Source organism: Cavia porcellus, unplaced genomic scaffold (assembly GCF_034190915.1).
Source record: "Cavia porcellus strain 051 isolate PalLab524CR breed Dunkin Hartley unplaced genomic scaffold, mCavPor4.1 scaffold_23, whole genome shotgun sequence".
NCBI classification, from domain to species: Eukaryota; Metazoa; Chordata; class Mammalia; order Rodentia; family Caviidae; genus Cavia; species Cavia porcellus.
The window spans coordinates 31,079,407-31,098,974 of NW_026947506.1; the positions used below are offsets into that span (position 1 = coordinate 31,079,407).

The 19,568-nt window shown below is 56.1% G+C and overlaps 1 protein-coding gene across 8 annotated transcripts in view; it reads left to right on the forward strand.

Moving 5' to 3' along the window:
• The first annotated feature begins 2,770 nt into the window (after positions 1–2,770).
• Elfn1 (extracellular leucine rich repeat and fibronectin type III domain containing 1) overlaps positions 2,771–19,568 on the forward strand; it is a 55,242-nt gene continuing 38,444 nt past the window's right edge. Inside the window, exon 1 of one of the 8 annotated variants that reach the window (XM_063234034.1) lies at positions 2,771–2,878. The gene's annotated coding sequence lies outside the window, so the exon portion shown is untranslated. Of the gene's footprint in view, positions 2,879–3,861; positions 4,004–6,989; positions 7,197–7,237; positions 7,368–7,647; positions 7,771–19,568 lie in introns of those variants that run through there. The other 7 variants (XM_003470063.5, XM_023565189.2, XM_063234030.1 and 4 more) reach the window with 7 other exon arrangements.

The following is a 19,568-nucleotide window of genomic DNA, read 5'->3' on the forward strand; positions in this document are numbered from 1 at the left end:
TTTTTACACTTTTTTTTTCCTTTTTATCGGTACCGGGGATCGAACTCACGGCTGCCTGCTTGCAAGGCAGGCGCTTATGCCACTGAGCTAAATACCCAGCCCTGCCTCTTGTTCTTTTGTTCTCTTCACTCTTGGAGATAGAGTCAACCTGCTAGTCCACAGCCACATGTGCCATGGCACATCTGAGTCCTCCCCTGTCTGTGGGCATTAGGGTGCTTTCAATCTGTGGCTATTACTGAGAGTGCATCAGCAAATAACCTTGTGCACAGTAATATATCACTTCTCAAAACCCTGATGGGTATCTGGAGGACACATTCCTAGAAAGAAATGCTGGGCTAAAGGGTGTGCGTTTCTTGGAATTCTGACAGGTTTTGAGGCTCCAGGGCATCCGTTTCCCCACACGGTGCTGCCTTTGAGGACATCATTATACTTTCCCATCTTTGGCCATATGGTGAGTGAAAAGGCATCTCAGAGAAGTTGCAGTTTGAATTTGTTTTTGAGAAACAGTAATTTCTCATTAAATTCCTCTCCTGTTGTAACCTCTGCCCATATTTTTCTTTGCTATTTTTCTTATTGATTTGTAAGCGCTCTTTACATATGGGAAAATGGCTCTTCGTCTGGGATATAAATCAGACAATATTTCTTTTGCAGCCTTTTGGTTTTATAGATGAGTGTTGGCTGCTGTCTCTCTGTGAAGTTTTGAGCACAGGAAGAGGCTGTCACCATTTTTCTCTGGCTGCCATTTTCTTTGCCCAGCTGAGGACATACACACCATCTTCGGGATGCAGAGATACTGAGGATACAGGAGAACCTTCACTTCTCCTGACAGTGGGGCTTGGAGGTGAATCAGATGGTCTTGCTCTCTGGAGCCACACTCTGGTAGAAGAGCTCCACACCAGGACAGGCGTTGACATCCCGTGTGCTGAACACAGCCAGGGGCCTCAGGGCATCCAGGTGCACAGGTAGAGGCTGCTTCTAACCAGCTGATGGGGGCTGAAGGCCATAGGCCCAGCCCTGACCCCAAGGAGCACAGAAAGGGAATGTGGTGGTTGTTGATATTTCTTCCATAAAAATGACAATCTTTCTGACCAAAAGTCCTGGTCTTGTTCCCTGGGTGGGTGGGTGGGGTCCTTATTAATGCAGCCTAATTTGAATGTGGAGTTTGTGGGCATCAGAAAGCGAGGTAGGGATACCCATTCCTTGGCAACCACCCCATATCAGGGGGAGCGTGGGCCTGCTGCCCCTTGGCCTTCCAGGTCACAGTGGAGCCAACTCATCCCAAAGAAGACAGCTGTCATCACATGTGCAGGACCCACCTTCCAGCCACACTTGCAAAGCAGGCCTCTGTGTGTGTGTATGCGTGTGTGTGTGTGTGCATGCATGCGTGTGTGAATGTATGTGCCAGCCATGAGAAAATACTGAGCCGTTTGCAGTTTGACTACAGGAATTTAAATCCTAACTGGGCTGTTAACTGTTCAGAGTGACCCTGGCCAAGGCACTTGATTCTTAGCCTTCAGTGGCACCACCTGTGAAATGGAGATGGCAGCGGTCTGGGACTGTCCTGAGGCCTACATAACTGATGCCAGCAGCAGACACCTAGTAATGCAGAACTGGGGAATGACTTTGTATTTCCAGGTCAGTGTATGCATATGAGGGTCATGTGGGGGACACAAGGCCCTGTATGACTGGACACATGGGTACCCCAACTACATATAAGTAGGGCCTTCACTGGATGGGATTCTGGCTCCTCAGGGGTGATGCAATAGTAGGGTGACTCAGGGCCATATCCAGGGGTGTGAGACTGTGTGGACTACAGGTGTGCATTTGGGGTGGGGAGCAGCAGCCTAGCCATACAGGTCCAACAGGCCTAGGTCCTCTCCAGGGAACAAAGGCATATCTGAACTTGAAAGCAGCGGTGGGAGTGGGGGGGTCAGGGGTCAGTAGGACAGCTTAGCTCCTGGCCCCTCACTCCTGTGAAGCTGGGCCAGGGGCTATGGTGAGGGGTGGAGAGAGAAAGGGCTGCATGAAGACTTGGCCTACTGAGACACGGAAGGCAGCCTCCTTCCTGGAGGACTCAGCGAGAGAAACCCCAAGGGCTAGGCACTATGCCTGCCTGTCTGTGTTCCTGGGAGGTCCCGGCTTCCTGCCTGCACAGGTCTCTGGCAGTGGCTCTGTCCTGGATCATCATCCTTCGTCCATGGGAAAGGTGATGGACCCTCCTCCATCTCACCTCTGACACCAGCTGGGATCTATTCGCCCTGTTCATAGAAACAGGAGTTTGGGGAAGCACAGGGTCGCAGGAAAGGACAGCAGAGCTCCCATGGCTCGGAATCAGAGGCTGAACTGAGCCTCTGAGAGACATCGCTACACCAGCCCCTTGGGCTGAAGCCTCCGTACACCCGTCCTCCGCCTTTCTGCAGGGCTGCTGAATGCCCCAAGCGCCATTCCGACGTCTGTCCACCTGTCCTGTAGCCTCCTCCAGGAGAGCAGCCATACCCTCAGCAGCCCCTTCCTCTTCGTGATGCGCATTTCCGCGCAAGCAGCTGACCAGTTGCCTCTCCCTGCCTTCCAGGGCGGTTCTGGGCAGCCCCAGTCCCTTGGCAGCGGGGGAGCAGCGTCCAGAGGGTTGCTCTGGTCTGTGCTGCTGGGGTCCAGGGTTTCACAGCTTCGCACGCGCGGCTCTGGAAGCTGCGCTCGGGCCATTAGCCCGGGGAGGGCGCTCTTGAGCCTGATTTGGGATTTTTTTTTTTCCCCAAAGCAAAAGCAGCGGGTTGGGGAAGGGGCGGCGGGCAGTGGGAGCCGCCCATTGAGCCGATGGGGTCGTGGGAGCCGCCCGTGGAGCCGATGGGGTCGCTGAGCGAGTGTTCGGGGCGATCAGGTGGCTGCGGCGAGTACCTAGGCTTGGAGCCAGAGGGAGCAGCTTCGGATCCCCGGGGAATCGGGAGAGGAAAGGCGGAGAGAGAGGATCCGTGGGAGGGAAATCCGCTAAACCGAACCTTCCGGGAATCGGAAGGTGCCAGGCTGATCTCACGACCCCTCCCCCAGTTGAAAGGGGATGGGGACTCGCGATGAGGGAGGGAGGCAGGGCGGGAGGGGTCTGCGACCTTGGCGGAGAGCAACTTCCTAAGGGCGTTGGACAAGGAGGGCCTGGACCACCCTCGAGCCCCACCTCCCTACCCCCGGCAAGTGCCCACCCCACCGCACGCGCGCCGCTGCGGGCCGTGCATTGGCACCGCGGGCGCGCGCACCCACACAGGGTCTTACTTGGGGTCAACTTCCAAGCGATCCCCGTGTGCGTGTGTGCACAGCCGTGTCCGCACGCGCGTGCACATCCCCGCCGCACGTACCCACCTCCCAATGCCACGAAGGGTCTCGACCCCAAGACATTTGGGGCTGCAGCTCAGCAGGGATGCCTCGGCGGACTGGGCGGGGGCGGGGACGGGGGCGCGGGGCGGGCCAGGGGAGGGGGTGCGGCCGCCCCTGGCTGTCCGCGCCGCTCCCACCGCTCGCTCCAACTTCCCCTCCCGTGCCCCCCCCTTCCCGGCCCACCGACGTGCGCCCCCGCCCCCTCCTCCGGCCCTCCCCGCGCGGGCTCCTACATTAAACCTTCCTCGTGCTCGGAAAGAATGTGCTACCACCTCGCGCTGCCTCGGCCGCCACCGCGCCCGCGCGGGATCCGGAGCCGCCCGGCCCCTCGGCGTCTCCGGCCCCGGGCTCTGAGCGCGCGGTCCCCGCTTGACGCAGTGGGCGCCGCAGCCCGGCTCCGGCCGGCCCCGTGCGGCTCCCCGCCGCAGGCCGAGCCCAGTCCGGCGGGCTCCGGGAGGGGGGGCGGGCAGGGCGGGAGGGGGAGGAGGTCTGTCTGGAGCCGGCGAGCCCCGAAGAGGAAGAGGAGGAGGAAGCCGCCGCCGCCGCCGCTGCCGCCGCCGCTGCGCTCGGGGATCCGGGCGCTCGCGCTCCGCTTGCTGGCGATCTGCCTTCAGCCGGGGCCCGGACCCCGGTCCAGGTAGGAAGGGGCCAGCGGGGGAGGGGCGCAAGGGGCGGGAGCCCCTTTGCCGCAGCCGCAGGTCGACGGGTCCCCGCCCCTGGGGGGAGGGGAGCAGGGCAGAAGCTCTAGGGGGTCGTTGGGGCTGTACGGGGTCCTCAGGGGCTTTCCCAGCCCTGGACCCCCTGCCCCGCCTCGGGCGTCCTCGCAGGGTCAAGCACCCCGCCCCTGTGGCTTCCGATGCGGTGCATGGAGCCCGTGGACCCCAGGTGCCCCTAGTCTACCCACTGGGATTGGGAGCTTCGCGCACCCGAACTTCGTGGCCGCTGAGCCCGGGCAGGACAAACTTCCCTCCCCGACGCCGGGGCTCCAAGGGCCAAGCTGGAGACCCTTTGGGTTGGGAGGAGCCTCGAGGACCCTAAACTTTGCGGAGCGCGCGGAGCGCGAACGGCGGGATGGGCAGGGAGCCGGGGAATGAATGATCTTGCCTTTAAGTGTACCCCAAGTTGGCTCAGAGACTGTCCCCCCATCTGAAACTGCTCTCTGGTCGTGGGCAGAGGGGGAGTGGGCTGTGACGGTGCCGACGTTCTTGGATGGGTCTTGCTGGCCCCACGCCCCCACCCCGCCGGGTTGCGGGGCTCCACGGAGCTCTCGGGAAGGACTGGCTCCCAGCTATTAATAGGCGCCCGAGACCCGAGCTGCTGACAGTCAGGGAAGCCGAATGGCTGGGCTCGCTGCGCGTTGGGGTGGGACCCGAACCAGGGCTTACCCTGCCCCTGCTCTCCTGGCCCCCATTTCGTCGCTCTTTCCTCTTCTCCTCCGGCTCTCCTCCTACTCTTGGATCTCCGGGTGTCGCCCCCTAACTTTTTCTCTTCCTAAACTGCACGGACGGTCTGCACTATGGTCACCCGCTAGGGGCCCCTGGCAGGACTGGCGAGGGCCGAGCACGGTTCCCAACCGAGTCTACCTCCGCAGGTTGGGTGTGAGATCCCCAGGGCCAGCCGGCCCGGGGATGAGCGAGGATCTCCCCAAGCCCGCCCAGTCCTTGCATCTGCTGCCCACGCACTCCCCCTGGTCTGTCGCCATTCCATCCAAGGGGCACGGGGATCGCCGGGGCAGCGAAGAGCTGGGGAACCTGCGAAGCTCCCGAAAAGGTTGGGGGTGTAGCTCTGGCTACATGTGTGCAGGAAGCAGGCAGTGTTCTGGCATCTCCTCTTCCAGCGTCGCACCCCGGGGGCCCAGGAAGGTTCTCGGGTTGCTTCCACTCCTACCCCACCCCATCCCTCTGATCAGAGCTTGAGCAGGTTCTCGAATTTGGGGGACAAGAGATATTCGGTACCTCTTTCCGTCTCGGGGTCTGCGGAGCCCAGCCCCCCAGGTAGCTCCGGGATCTCTGTCCCCAGGGCCGGCCTCCTGCCCCGCCTCCTCCCTTTAACTCCCGGACCCCAACGCCTTGGCACGTCCGCTTAGGCTTCGGCTTTAGCAATCCCAGAGCTCTCTGGAGCGAGCGAGGTGTCGCATCCTCTCCACCGCCGCTCCGGGTCTGGGGGAGGGGTAGGGGGCGTGGAGCGCTCCGTTGGGTCCCTGACAGATGTCCTCGCGTGGTGGCGCCGGCGTCGCTGTAAGAGAATTAATGACTTACACATAGGCCTCGATCCGCGCAGCCCGGGGGAGGGACAGCCAGAGGGATTTGAGGGCCTGTTGGGGGGGGGCGCCACCTTTGAGGTGGACCGAGGGGGAGGGCACAGCCCCTTAACCCCTATCCCCTGAATTGGATGCTTGGCTCTTGTGCCTCCAGCAGACCTCTGCCCGCATCACTTGCCATCCCTGACCCTGAGTGCCACATACTTGCTGGAGCTGACCCTAGCAGGGAAGGGCTCAGCCTGGGCTTGGGGGGGGGGGGCTCAGAGACCCTGCACCTGGGAAGCAGCTCAGAGGTCATGGTGGAGCAGGGATAGTTGGCCAGTATAGTGCCCAGCACACAGGTGATGCTCATGCAATGTCCAGGGATTCTCCCCAAGCCCCAACTGCTTTGCCAACGCTGGTTGTGGGGGGAGTGTTGCAGGAGAGGGGAGCCAGCAGCTGTCAGGGTCTGCCTTTGGTCCAGGTGGAGGAAGCTGGAGCCTTGGGTCCCTCCTGTTCATTTCCTGCTCAGGACTGGCTGGTCCAGAGGACATCTCAAGAGTGACCCGTAGACTGAGGAACTCTTGTCGTCTCCCTAGGTTGATGGCAAAGGGAAGGTGTCACAGACATAACAGGGCGAAATGGTACTGCTGCGTCCCACTCCTCAGTCCTTGAGCCCAGGCCTGGCACACGGGGCCTAACAATAGCCAGTGGCAGACAAGCCAGGGCTTCTCTTGGCTGGGGCCTGGCTATGACAGGATTCCAGGGTCGGGCGGTGAAAGATAAAGACTCCATCCTGGTCCAGTGCTTCCTAAGGCCCAGATGCCCTTTTCTTTTGGCCCCAGACAAGGGTTTGAGATGTATTTCCAGGACATACTGCTTTCCCGTTCTTGTCTGTAATCTTGGGGGTACACTAGCTTTTGTCTTGGTACTCCCATGGGAGCCCCACCCAGTTGTCAGAAGGAAACAGCACAGCCCCAAATTCCTAAATTCCAGCCAGCAGCGCTTAGAAGGCCCGGCAGGGTGGGGAGAAGGCCTCTCAGCACCGACAACCCCCAGGGGCTCCGGGCAGACCTTCCCTGCCTGCCCCGGTGGGTCGGGCCCTGCCATCACCAGCAGCCATATAGGACTGGCTGGTACTGTGGGCGTCCATTCACATTCCCTCTCCCATCTCCACACACTATAGGATTTATCTTGATTTGCTGCCTTTGAATTGAGTCAACTCTTTTGTATGCTCGGTGAATTGCCCAGCTGCTGGCGAAGAGCGGAGAGCGTGCCGGGGGTACTGAGGCCGGGAATCAGGAGCGGGCGGGGGACAGGAAGTGGGAGGGGGCGCGGGGTGCGTGGGGGACAGGCCGAGCTGAAGAAGGACAGGAGGGGGCCCGAGGCGAAGAATCGTACTTGTTCAAGGCACTGTCCCGGCTCGCCCACCGGAGGCAGTTGAGAGTCCTCGGAGGGCGCTGGTTTGGGGGTTTCCGCCCTCTGCCAGGGCTCTGCCTCGTGGGCCCCTCTGACTCAGTTTCCTCACCTGTAACAGGCTGACGGGGGCTTCCGCAGAAGTCATCCCAGAGGTTGGCGTGAGTGAGTGAAGGTGGGGGCCCGACACTGGAGAGGGGACCAGCACTCCTGCGTCCTGCAACCCTGGGTCCCAGCTCTCCGGGATTTGGGTACCTGGAGCCTGAGCCCATCTTGACTTGCTTAATGCGGTGGGGGTCGTGCGTGGCTCATTCTGGTAACAGCTTCCGCCCCCTACCATTTAGAGGTGGGTAGAGGTACTCCAGGAAGCCCCCCAGGCGCTTTCCAGCGCCCTGGCCCCTTGGAGGCGAGCGCCCCGGCCCAGGGGAGGGCAGACGCCCAGCGGCGGGGAGCGCTGGGAGCGCAAGGGGCGCGGGAGGCGGGCGGGCGAGGGGAGGGCGCGCGGCGCCGAGCCGGACTGGGCCGCGGAAGAGGAGGTGGAGGGAGCGCGCGGGCGGGCGAGGGCGGGCGGGTGCGGGAGGAGGGTGGCGAGAGCGAACCCCCCCTCCGGCCGCGCGGCGAGGGGCGGGGCGCGCGCGCAGATCGATGGGCGAAGCTGGGGAGGAATTTCAATCCCGGGAGCGAAGTTAGAGCTGGGAGGACGGCGGCGGCAGCGGGCGCAGCGCCGGAACGGCGTCCGGGCCGGGCAGGTAAGCGTGGAGCCCGCGTCTGAGCGCGGCCAGGTGCCTCGCCATGCGCCGTGGGAAACTGGCCACTCCCGGGGCAGCGTGGAAGGCCTCGCCACCTCGCGCCCCTGCGCGTCCTCGCGTGCTCTGCGTGCGCCCCCCGGCCCGTGTGCGCCCCGGGCCCCGGGAGCGGTCCCAGCGCAGCGTGCAAAGTTGGAGGAACTTGGTGATGGCGATGGCAGTGGAGGAGGCACTGGCAGAGCCGGCTGGGCTGGGGTCCCGCAGCAGCAGCCCGCACACTCTCCCTCTGTAGAGCTGCCCTTTCCCCATTCCTCTCCCCGTCAACCCCCTTTTGGTGCCCGCAGCTGCCAGGCCCTGCTCACTAGAGCATTGGTTGCTCCCTGCCTTGGACCCCCCGCAGCAGCCCCTCCCCTCCCAGAGCCTCTGACCCCCATGCTGCCCACATGGCCCTCCCTGCCCAGCCAACCCCCCTTCCATGGTGACAGCCTTCTCACTGGCACCCGTGCACCGAGAACTGTCCAGCCACATTTGAGAGGGGCCACATACTGCCCACGGTGTAGACCAGTGGGTTAAGCCTGTGGTACGGAAGAGGGGATTCCCAACTTGGTGGATATCCTCACCTTGCATCCATCCTCCTGGTCATCTCCCAGAGGTTAGGGAAGGCTGCTGAGCCTCCTTCCCCAACCTGCCTCTAAAGAAAAGGGTCTCCATTCAATCTTGCTTATCTCTCAGGGTGGTGCCTTGGGGCTCTGAATGCAGACCTTCCTGACCTGCCCTCCAAGAAATTGATAGCCTCTTGAGATCAGGCCTATCCAGGCATCCATTCTGTGACCTTGGGGCAGGTGACATTCCAGAGCCTCAGTTTCCACATCTGTAAAATGGAAATAGTGTAATGACTTTTGAGATGTGGAGGTTTAGTAAAAAGGACCCAGGAAGACTTTCCTCCAGGCTGGGGGCCTGCTCAGGTGTGCACCTCCCAGCTAAACCTCAGATGAGAGTATCTTGTCTTCCAGGTCCAGAGTGGAGCCATTGGCTGTGTTTGCTTCTCGATCCCCGTACTGGGCAGGAGCTGTGTGGAGTGTTCCTAGGAGTTCTGGTTGGGTGCACTGCCAGGAGGGCCTATAAAGGGTGAACCTCCCTATTCTGTCTTCTTTAGGGGCCACCTCCTGGAGATGCCCCCAGCTTCCAAAGAGGCCCCCAGTTCCTACTCAGCCCTAGGAGGAAACAAATCCAATGTGACTTTGTCACTTTAAAGCCAGGGACAACCTCATCTTTTTCTACCTAGTCAGCCCCCTGGCCTCCTTTGCCTGGGTCTTTGCTGTTATCACCTTTAAATTGAACAGGGACAGAGGAGACAGAGTCGTAAGTCCGAGGTGTGTGTCCTGCTCCATCAAACTCCAGGCGAGCCAGTGCTCTAGGGGGACCCTTTTCACCCACTGAATTTGAGAAAGCTTGGATCCTAGCCAAGACCCTAGAGCTTTGATCTGTTGTGGTGACAAGGGAGGTCCAAGCGCCCTGCAGGCAGAAGACCTTGGAGGTCTTAGGGTGGAGACACTTGGGAAGGGTGGCAGCTATGCCTGCCCCCTCTCCCCTTCAGTCTGCTTGCAGCCCCCGCGGTCATGGTCATGGCAGGCTGGCTGTGTGTGTCACTCACGATGATACAGCAGGCAGGGCAGAGGCAGTTCGTGACTCTGAGAACAGCTGGGATGGGTGTTTTAACCAGAGCCTCCCTCCGGGAATCTGACGGATTTGGCATGGGGCAGGGTGTGGGCTGTACCTAGGGTCCCTTTCCCACTCCCCACAGGACTCTGGAAAGCACTGGGATTTTCCAACGGGGCCTTGGAAGTAGGTTCTCTACACCTGTGCAGGAGAGGCATCATCCTGCCTGCAAACAGGTGTCGAAGGCCCCCAAGAGAGCTCAGATTCAGATCCTGAGTCATGGGACCTAAATATCTAGACTCTAATTGTTGGATCCTAGCTCAAGAGAAAAATCAGTGGGACCAAAATTACAAGAGTTTCTGGAATATAACAGGAGCTTCGACCTGGACCATACTCACACACACACACACACACACACACACACACACACACACATACACACATTCACATACATGCATATACCAGTTGTAGATTTCGGGGGGATTTTTCTAAATCTTTCCTCTATTCCCTGGAACTCAGCCCCCAAAATACAGTTCCTTTCCCCTGAGGAACTCAGTCTCCTGTTAAGAGTGGACTGCGTTTCTGAAAGCCAGACTCTTGGTTACTGTAGCATTGGGAGCACTTTACGAGCAGAGGTTCATGGACCGGTGTTCATATTTCTTCGCAGAAACAGCAGGCAGACCCTGTAGGTGCCCCGGTGGGTGGCGTATAAATATGTACAGAGAGAGGGTGGCGGGATGAGAAATGCCAGTGAGTGACAGGCAGGAGATAGATCTCCAGGCCTGGGTGACGGGGCCATAAATTTCCGAGCGTGAACCTGGAACGGATGGTGGCGTCGCAGCGGACATCGGATACATTTGTCATCTCCCCACTCCCATTGCCCTTCCCCTTCTGTTTTCTCTTGTGGCTTCAATTTCTTCCAACAGAGCCTCTGGTATCAACTGGCCCTGGGTGGGTCTTCCTTGGGGTAGGGCTGATTTGGGAGTCACTGCTGGGGACTGGGGTATCATCCATCTCAAGTACAAAGGGGGAGACTGAGGCCGAGTGTGAGGCCAGACACTGTCAGGGTTGCACAGTGATCAGGGGTGGTAGAGGAGTGGGGTCTAGCCGTGACTTGCCGTGTTCGAGCAGGAAAGGGCAGGGCAGGGGCCACTTCCACTGTCCCCGTGCTCCATGCTGGCCATCGGCCCGAGAGATGAGCAGGGGCTGCTGGGCTGGCAGCTGTGGCTGGGTGCTGCCTATCTGCCGGTCTGCCTGGCCACCTAGCTCTGTAGACCCCACCTCTGTCCCCAGCCAAGCTCTCATCAGCCTTCCAGGAGGGGAAGGCAGGGCAGGAGTCTGGGGCCTCTGGCCCGCGAACTGGCAGAGTGCTGCGTCTGGTCCAGAGATGCGGGGAGCACACAGCTACAGATGCTGCCTTCCTGCAGAGAGCAGCCTGTGTTCCACACGGGTCCGGTGTTATCTGCAGTCCCAAAGCAAAGGAGCAGAAGAGCTGCTGCTTGATCACTGACCTCCCGGGGGTCAGGGCCAGGCCACGTGTCCTCTTGTGGGGCTGATCCAGGAGAGCTGAACCCCAGCGTTGGCCCTGAAGCATTCTTACGCACAATGGCGCAATGCAGAATGAGCTGTGCTGCGGCCCCTTGCTTCTCTGTGCCCTGCTGAATGAGCAGCAGCTGGTGGGGAAACTGAGTCCAGGAAGCCCTTCCCTTGCCCATTCCCTTGCCCAGGACTCCTGGGCTGGCTATTCTGTGGTGGGGATCCCAGAGTCTCGGTTAGTTGGCCTGTCTTCTTGCCCCAACAATGAACCTTCAACCGTAGGACTCACAGCTCTGCCCACCTCAGGGACCCTCCCCTGTGGGCCAGCCCTACACTCCTCTGTACCAGGCCCAGGGCTCACACAGGGGTGGGTGGGGCCATGACTGGCAGCCAGGCAGGAGAGTTTGGGCCTGACCATGGTGTGACCAGCTTGAGGGTGAAGGTCCAGCTGTGTGGGGAGAGGAGCAGAAGGGACTGGTTCTGGCTTCTCTTCCTATGATGTCCTCAGCACCCTGACACAAGGCTGGGGTTCAGAGGGATGGGTGGCGAGGCACAGCCCAGCCCAGCAGCTCTCAGCTATGGTACTCATAGACTCTGAGGCAATCTCTCCATTTGACAGATGGGGTAACTGAGGCCCTACAGGACAGTGATGCAAATCAGCCTTGGGGCAGACAGATCAGCCCCATCCCTGGCCGTAGCCACATTGGACACCTGACTTCTCTGTAGCCTTAGAAAGGGTCAAGGTCTACTCAGATCCCTACCCTGAGGCAAGGTCACAGGAGGTGCAAATCCTGCAGGCCCCTGACCCCAGTTCTCTGAAGCACATTATTCTGTCTCCAGCCCTCTCAACGGTGCTTCCCTACAAGGGCTGTTGGAGGTAAGCATCTGTGGAGCATTCATTGAGTGAAGAGCTGCCCACAGCGAAAGAGTCTCAGTGAATGGGTCAGCAGGCTGGGGGGCCATCCCCTAGTGTGTAGTGCCCTGTGAGCACTGCCCCTGCCTTTGGAAGCAGGGTCCAGTCAGAATCCTGTCTGGGATGGAACCGGACGTGACTGACAGCCGGAGGCTCCCTTGTGTTTACTGCAGAGCCGAGGTTTATTTTCAGTGGACTCAAACTCTGCCACCTCTTAATCATTAACTTCCTCTCGTTTCATAAACACAGAGATGTGCCCCGCCCCACGCGTGGGGACAGGGACAGCTCCCGGCTGGACTTGGGGACTGATGACTGTGTCTGGAAAGAGGACACGGCTGCCCCAACAGGGCTCTCCGGACCCTTCCCGAGCACACTGTGGAGAGGGGGTTTACGGAGCATGCCATGGGGATTCGGCCAGCGACATCCATGTGCCTCACAGCCCTGTGCTGCTGGGTGTGCCCATAGCTTGGATGCCACGCCAGGCCCTGAGCAACTGTGCGTCCCAGGAAGCCAAGGCCTGGGCCCCTTGGGATGTTTCCTGAGCCTGCACTGTGACAGGACAGACTTTGCACTAGGATGGGTAGGCACAGCTGCCCAGGAGGCTTGCTGGGCACATTTGGAGCAGCCAGCCTGGCTCCTGGTTCTTGTCACTTGAGACTGACATTCGCTGGTGCCTGTCCATTCAGAAACCTCTAGCTTTTGGTATGCTGTGGCTCTGGGAATGGGAAGCCCCGCCCTGCTGGCCCCCTAGTTCCCACATGGGGAGCCTGAACTGGCTCCTCCCACACCCCAGAGGCTCCTCACAGCTCTGGGAGACCCAGTGACTCTGCCTCTTGCCAGCCATGCAGGCTGGTGCAGGTCTCTTTCTTCACTGTGTCTTGGTGTTTCTGTTTGTCCAGTGGTCTAAGGCAGCGGCCACTCCCAGCCTTGGTGCTGTGGTGTGGTGCTCTGGAACAGGGAGGCCTGGACTGTGGAACTTCAAATGCCAGTTATGGCTGGGATGGGTCCCTTTCCCCCCAGCTTCCCTTTTCAAGGTGAGTTTTGGAGTGGATGGATGACTTCAGGGCACCTAAGTTGTCAACACAAGCTCTGCAAAAGACAGAGTTGCTTGCAGGATCCCCAGTGTTTCTGATTTTGCCCTACGAGACTCTCAGACTGTAGCCCTGGCATCCTGGGTGACCCCTTGCAAGGGGGGAAAGAGGCTGCTGAGAAAGGGTAACCAGGGCAAAGAGTGTGTGGCTAGGCACCGGGTTTAAAAAGGAGATTTGCAGGGCCCGGGCTGCCTGGGGTCCACGTTTGTGGGAAGTTGGAGCTTATCCCAATTCCCTGGGACACTTCGGGGAGTTTGCAGCAGCTGAGAGGTGGGGCTGACATGTTTTTAAAAGGTCCCTGTGGTCATAGGTGAAGAAAGGATTTTAGGGGCTGGCATGCAAATGAGACTTGGGTGGTGTCTGGTGGAGACAGCCTGAACTTGAGTAAGGACGCTGATGGTGGAAACAGATGTGAAGCTTCTATCCTAACACTGCTTAAAACGTCGGAGCTGCGTTCTCTTGGAGAGCAAAACCCATCTTCCCATTTACATCCATTAGGAAAGGAGGGATGTGGTCCGGGAAGAGCAGGGCCTGTGTTCCCTTCGACATCACTAACACTCAACATGGTTTTGCGGGGGGCTGGGGGGCGCGGTGAGCCCCTCAGGGGTCCGTGGTGTGTGAGTGAAAGCGGCCCTAGAACTGTTTTCCTCCCGCCTCTGTTATCCTGGCTCCCTCTGGGAATACAGCTCTCAGATCCTAGTTGTGAGTGGGTGTGCGGATAGAGTGGCGCCTGTGAATGCAGGGCTCCCACACGCGTTGTGTGTGTGCGTGTGTGTGTGGCACATCCTCCCTGGTGCACTGTCCTCTCCTGCCGCACAGAGACCAGAGCAGGTGGCACATTCGGGGCGTGAATTACCATGACGGATGTGAGATCCATTCAGTTTGAAGGCTCAGGTTCTGTAAGACGAATTTTTTGGTTTGCTTTTTGATTTGCTTTTTCTTCAAATCCGGCGGGTAGAGGTTAGAATATAAAGATGTGTGTGGCACTGGGCACCTGTTGGGTCTGGTAGTGGCTGACTGGCTCCTCTGTCCCGGGGCCTGAGAGGTGACTGCTGCCTGACAGGCATCTGGGCTTGTTTTGGTCCCTCTGTGTCGTGTCCCAACAGAGCACGGACATGCTGGATCTGAAGGATGCGCTTCACCGGAGACAGTGCTTTAGAAAAACGCCTCATCAGAAATCCAGGGTGGCTGCCCGGCCTAATCCATACAAGTCAGGATCAAACGAGAGGCAACCAGAAATAGCAGCTTTTGGTACCCACAGCGGCCCCAGCAGGAAGATGTACCCGTCACCCTGTGTGCACACGGACAGATCAGGTGCATGCACAAACACACATCACTGTCGCATCCTGGGGCACAGTCTGTGACCCAGATGGGACCCTTGGCTCCATCCCCACCACCATCCAGCACACCTGAGCCTCGAGCCACAGGGGCAGGTGCCTTGTGCCCACTTCACAGACGAGACCAAGGCATAGAGAGGGCAATGACTTGGACCGGGCCATACTCACATGTGCCAGGACCCATCTCTGACTCTGAGTCTGTGTTCGTTTCATAAATGAAAGAACTGACCTCAGAAGGGGGAGCAGTGACCACATGGTGCCCAGAGGACCCTCAGGGCAAACAAGTTGCCCAGGCCTCTGGGTCACAGACAGCACAGACCATGCAGAGGCCGTGGAGGATCACTTGGATAGAGGAGGCTCCTGGGGTGTGTGGTTCTGGATGCCTTCGCCCCAACCCCCATGCTGTCCCCTCTGCTCTGGGGTCTGCGTGCCCTGAACAGGGCAGCCGTCCAGGAGCTGTGGAAGTGCAGCTGCCTTCCTGAGCCTCCTCCCTGCCCCGCCCCACCCCACCAGGATCCCTAGTCTGCCTACCCATCAGGGCTTATTCTGGCCTCTCCTGCCTGGCCTCTTGGCCCTCTGTGGGCCCCAGAGGTCTCTTCACGCTTGTCTTTGTGATTTCCCGATGGAGAGATGAAGGAGTTGGTATAAAGGGAGCAAATGGCACAGTAAATTCAGAAGGACCACCCCATGCACACCCCAGTGAGCAGGAGGCACCATGGTACGGGCGGGCAGAGAGGGTCCTGGGAACCCTGGTTCCACCTGGGCGTCCCACTGCCTCTCTGGGCTCTGTGGACCTGTGCATCCTGCGTAACATCAGGGGGGATGTCCCTGTCAGGGGGACACTGGCGTCTGCTCAGCCATGGTCCTCCCTCCCCATCCCTACATCGGTGCTCACCCAACTGTCGGCGGGGTGGTGCTGGCCGCAGCCGCACTTGGCCTCATCCCCTGCCCCACCTGCAGGGACCTCCACCCCACTCCCCGTCCCTGACTGGGTGCCTGGTTCCTGTAGTGGTGGTTGGGGGATAGGAAGTTCATAGGGAGATTCCCGTAGGAGGGAATTGTTGAGGCTGAGACAGGAGGGGAAACTGAGGCCCAGTTGGTCACCATCTCCCGGGAGTTCCTGTGGGGAGGCCAAAGGCTTACTAGGCCTTGTCAGGGAGCACTGGCAGAGTGTGGCCAGCATAGTCCCCTGCTGTGCTCAGAACCAAGGCCTTCCCTCTCTGCACTGAGCGTCCTGTGGCCTGGCTCTCTCCTCTTGCCCCTGCCACTCACCTCTGGGTTGTCCCCAAGCTGGTGCTCAGGTCACCCTCAGAGTGGTGTCCCTCCCAGGGTCCTCCTGGTGTGGTCCTGCTGCTCACAGGACTCACTGGCAGGATGTTGTTGCCGCTGTCCCTGCTGTGCTCTGAGCCGGGGCTCCAGGCTTTGTGATGGTGAAGTCAATGTCACTCTTTGAGTTCCTTGTCTTTCCTGTTCCCAGCAGGTGCTTGGGGCTCATTCTGAATCGGTCCCCTCCGTTCAGAATAGGTTTTGAGACAGCACCCCAAAGCATGGGGTCCTCCTGCTCTGAGTGAAACCCTCGTGTGACAAGAGGGCCTTGACGACTTGTCACGTGCAGACAGTCCTTGCTGGGGTGGCTTGGAGAGGACACTAGCTCTGCTGGAAGTAGAGGCCCAAGAACTCTGAGCTCACCCCTTTCCTTGTTAGGCAGCTATGCCAAGGTGTGATCTGAGTATAGCAGGCAGGCACGAGTGCACGCCTGTTGTGCATTTGCACACCCTTTGTAAGTGAACAGCTCAACAAGATTGGCACACTTATGGGGTTGCATAGCCAGGGCTCCAAGCCAGCTTTAGAACCTTTCCATTGGCCCAGAAGGCTCCCCGTGGCATTGCTGTCAGTGCCACAAGGCTCTGACAGCTGGCCTTGGCTCTGCTCTGCACCTGGCTTCTGCAGTGGTACCCTTATGACCATTTCATGCCAGTGAATCACAGAACACACAGCGTTTGGTGATAGTACTGTGCCTCTGAAATCCATTCATACTATAGTGTGTGTTTGTGGCATGTTCATTTTCATTGCTGCATAGTATTCCTTGTAATATGACACCGAGTTTTACTTATTGCTATACCAGTTGATGGGCATTTGAATCATTTTCAGTTTGGAGCCATCATGAATCATGCAGTGACTTTAGCATACAAGCCATTGTGTGGCCATGGCTGTGTTTCTCTTTGGTCGATACTTTGGGTTGGAATTGCTGAGTCATCTGGTAGATTCATATTTAAATTCTTGCCCAAGTTGCCAGGCTTCCACGTTGGCAGGACCATTTTACGTTCCCATCTGCAATCCATTCTCAGTGCACTTGGTGTCATAGGACAGGTTACTGCAAATAACCGAGCCTGCGTGTAATGGTATCTTGTGATTTTTGGATTTTGTTTTTGCAGTACTGGAGACTGAGCTGAGGCGCCACTGAGCTACAGCCCCAACCCTTTATATGTACATTTTCCTCTATACGTACTTAGGATCCTCCTGTGTCAGTCTCCCGAGTAGCTGGGATCACAGGTGTGTGCCCCTGTGCTTGGCTCTCATGGTAGTTTTTCCTCACTTTTCCAAACAACCAACGGGGCGGAATGACTTTTCATGTGTCCTGTTGGCACTCGTATTTCTTTGATAAGACAGCTACTTGAATCTTTTGCCTATCTTTAATGGGTTTGTTTTATTACTGAGTTTCAACGTCATTCAAATTGGCTGCGTGTGCTGGCACTTGCCTGTAATCTCAGCAATCAGAAAGCTGAGGCAGGTAGATGGCTAAGAATTTGAGGCCAACCTGGGCTACAGAACAAGACCCTGTCTAAAAAATAAGCCTGATGGTGAGCTCTATAAATTCTGGACACAAGTCCTTTATCAGAAATATGATTTATAAATATGTTACCCCATCTTTATCTTATCTTTCATTTGCTTAGTGGCATCTCTCTGATGCACAAGAGTTTCTTTTTACAATGAAGCTCAATTTACCAATTATTTTATGGATCATGTTTTTTGTTTCTTTGCCTAACTAATCCAAAGTCCTAAATTTTTTGTTCTGTTTTCTTTCGGGAGTCTTATAGTTTTAGTGTTTACATTAACTGAGACCATTTTTCAAGATTCAAAGTTGTTTTTCTGTACGTATGTTATTTTGAAAATGACTGTCTTTCTGCATTAAATTTTCTGGGGACCATAAAGGTAAGAGTTTGTTTCTAGATTCTCATTTCTATTTCTCTATGTCAGTCACTAATCTTGTGCTATTACCACACTATTTAGACTAGTGTAGTTTTGTATAAGTTTTGAAATTAGGCAGTATAAGTCCTTCAGATTATTATTTTTTTTTCTTCAAAATCGTTTTGGCTTTTATAAGTCCTTGGTAATTCAGGTAAATGTTAGGATCGGTTTGTCAGTTTCTACAAAAATGCCTATGGGGACTTTGATAAGGTTGTGTTTAATTCATAAATCAATTCAGAAATTTTAAATTTCCTAACCAGTGAATGCGAAATGTCTTTCCATTTATTTAGATCTTCTTTAGTTTCTCTTAGCAATTTGTCATTTTGCATATAGCAGTCTTGCTAACTAAATGTATTTAGTGAAATTTATTTCTAAATATTTTAAGCTTTTTTTTTCATGCTCCTGCAAACAGAATTATCTTCTTAATGTAATTTTCAGATTGTTTGTTGCCAGCTCATGGGAATAAAATTGAGTTTTGAATGTTGATAGTCTTGTTGTATGACCTTACTAAATTCAATTATTAATTAGCTCGTACTAGTAGACATTTTTGGGATGCTGTAAGCTTTTCTACATCCAGGATCACATCACCTGCAAATAAGGAAGGCTTATGTTTGCTTTTCAAGTCAGATGTGTTTTTCTTTATTGCACTGGCTGAGATCTCTGGAACAACTGCTTTGTTCCTGAGCTTTCACTAAGAATGACGTCAGCTCTTGGTTTCTATCTCTGTCAGAGTGAGGAGTTCCCTCTGTTACTGGTGTGTCATGTTTTTCCACAAATGAGTGTTGCATTTTGTTAATTAATTTTTCTGCATCTACCAAGCTACCTGTGTCCCTTTTTCTGTTACTGTGACGCATCACACTGGTTGATCTTCATATACCCAAACCAACCTTGCATTCCTGGAAGAAATTCCACCCATATAATTTTTTGGTACATTGCTGGCTTTAGATGATTGACATGTTGTGAAGGATTTTGGTATTGGTATTCATGAAATGGACAGATCAGTTGTTTCTTGGGGTGTCTTTGGTTTTGATAGCAGAGAAAACACTTGGTTAGAGAGCTAGAGAGACCCCCACAGCATCATATGTTCAGAGCTGGGGCTTTTGGAAGGGACTGGATAACGGGGGCCACTATAACTGACTTGCTGTTAGCTGGTGGGTCTGGTCAGAGGAGGGGAGGCCATAGGGCCGTAGCCTGGAAGCTCTTCTCCCTCCTGGGCTCCTCCCTTCTTCTCAGCTTCCTGACTGTGACATGAGCCGCTCCATCCATCAGACCCTTCCACCGTGTGCTTTCTGCTTGGGAGTCAGCCCACTAAAGAAAAATCCTCTAAACATTGTGAGTCCCCAGTCATTAGAAGCTGACTAAGACACTGTTGAAAGACTATGTGGCCATCTCTTCTCTTCTCATTTTTTGAAAGATTCTGGTTTGATACTATTTTTTATATATTTGATAAAATTTACCACCGAAGTCAGTTGGGCCTGGACCTTTCCTTGTAGGAAGGTTTTAAATTAATTGGCCTCTTCTCTGGTTGATTTTTAAGTCTATTCAGATTTTCTGTTTGTTATTAAATCGGTTTTGGTAATTTATGCCTTTCTAGTCTGTTCTGTCCAAATTGTCAGAAAGCTGTTGACGACATCCCTTTGCATTCTGGGTGCGTTTGGGAAGAACGTGTGACCTTCTGGAATGTTCTTCAGATGTCTGCTCTTAAGAGTAAAAGATCGAAATCACCTACTAATATTGTTGAATAGCCTACTTAGCCCTTTAGTTCTTTCCATTTCTGCTTCATATATTCTGGGAGTATATTCATTTATAATTATTACATATTTCTGAGATACTGACATGTTTAAAAATGTCTCTCCTCGTCTTTGGTACTATTTCCTGTCTTTCTTCCCACCATGACTGGGGATTGAACCCAGGGCCTTCCCACTGAGCTACATCTCCAGCCCTTTTTATGCTTTACTCTGAGATGAGGTCTTGCTAAGTGACTGAATTGCTCAGGCCGGGCTTGAAGCCGCAGTC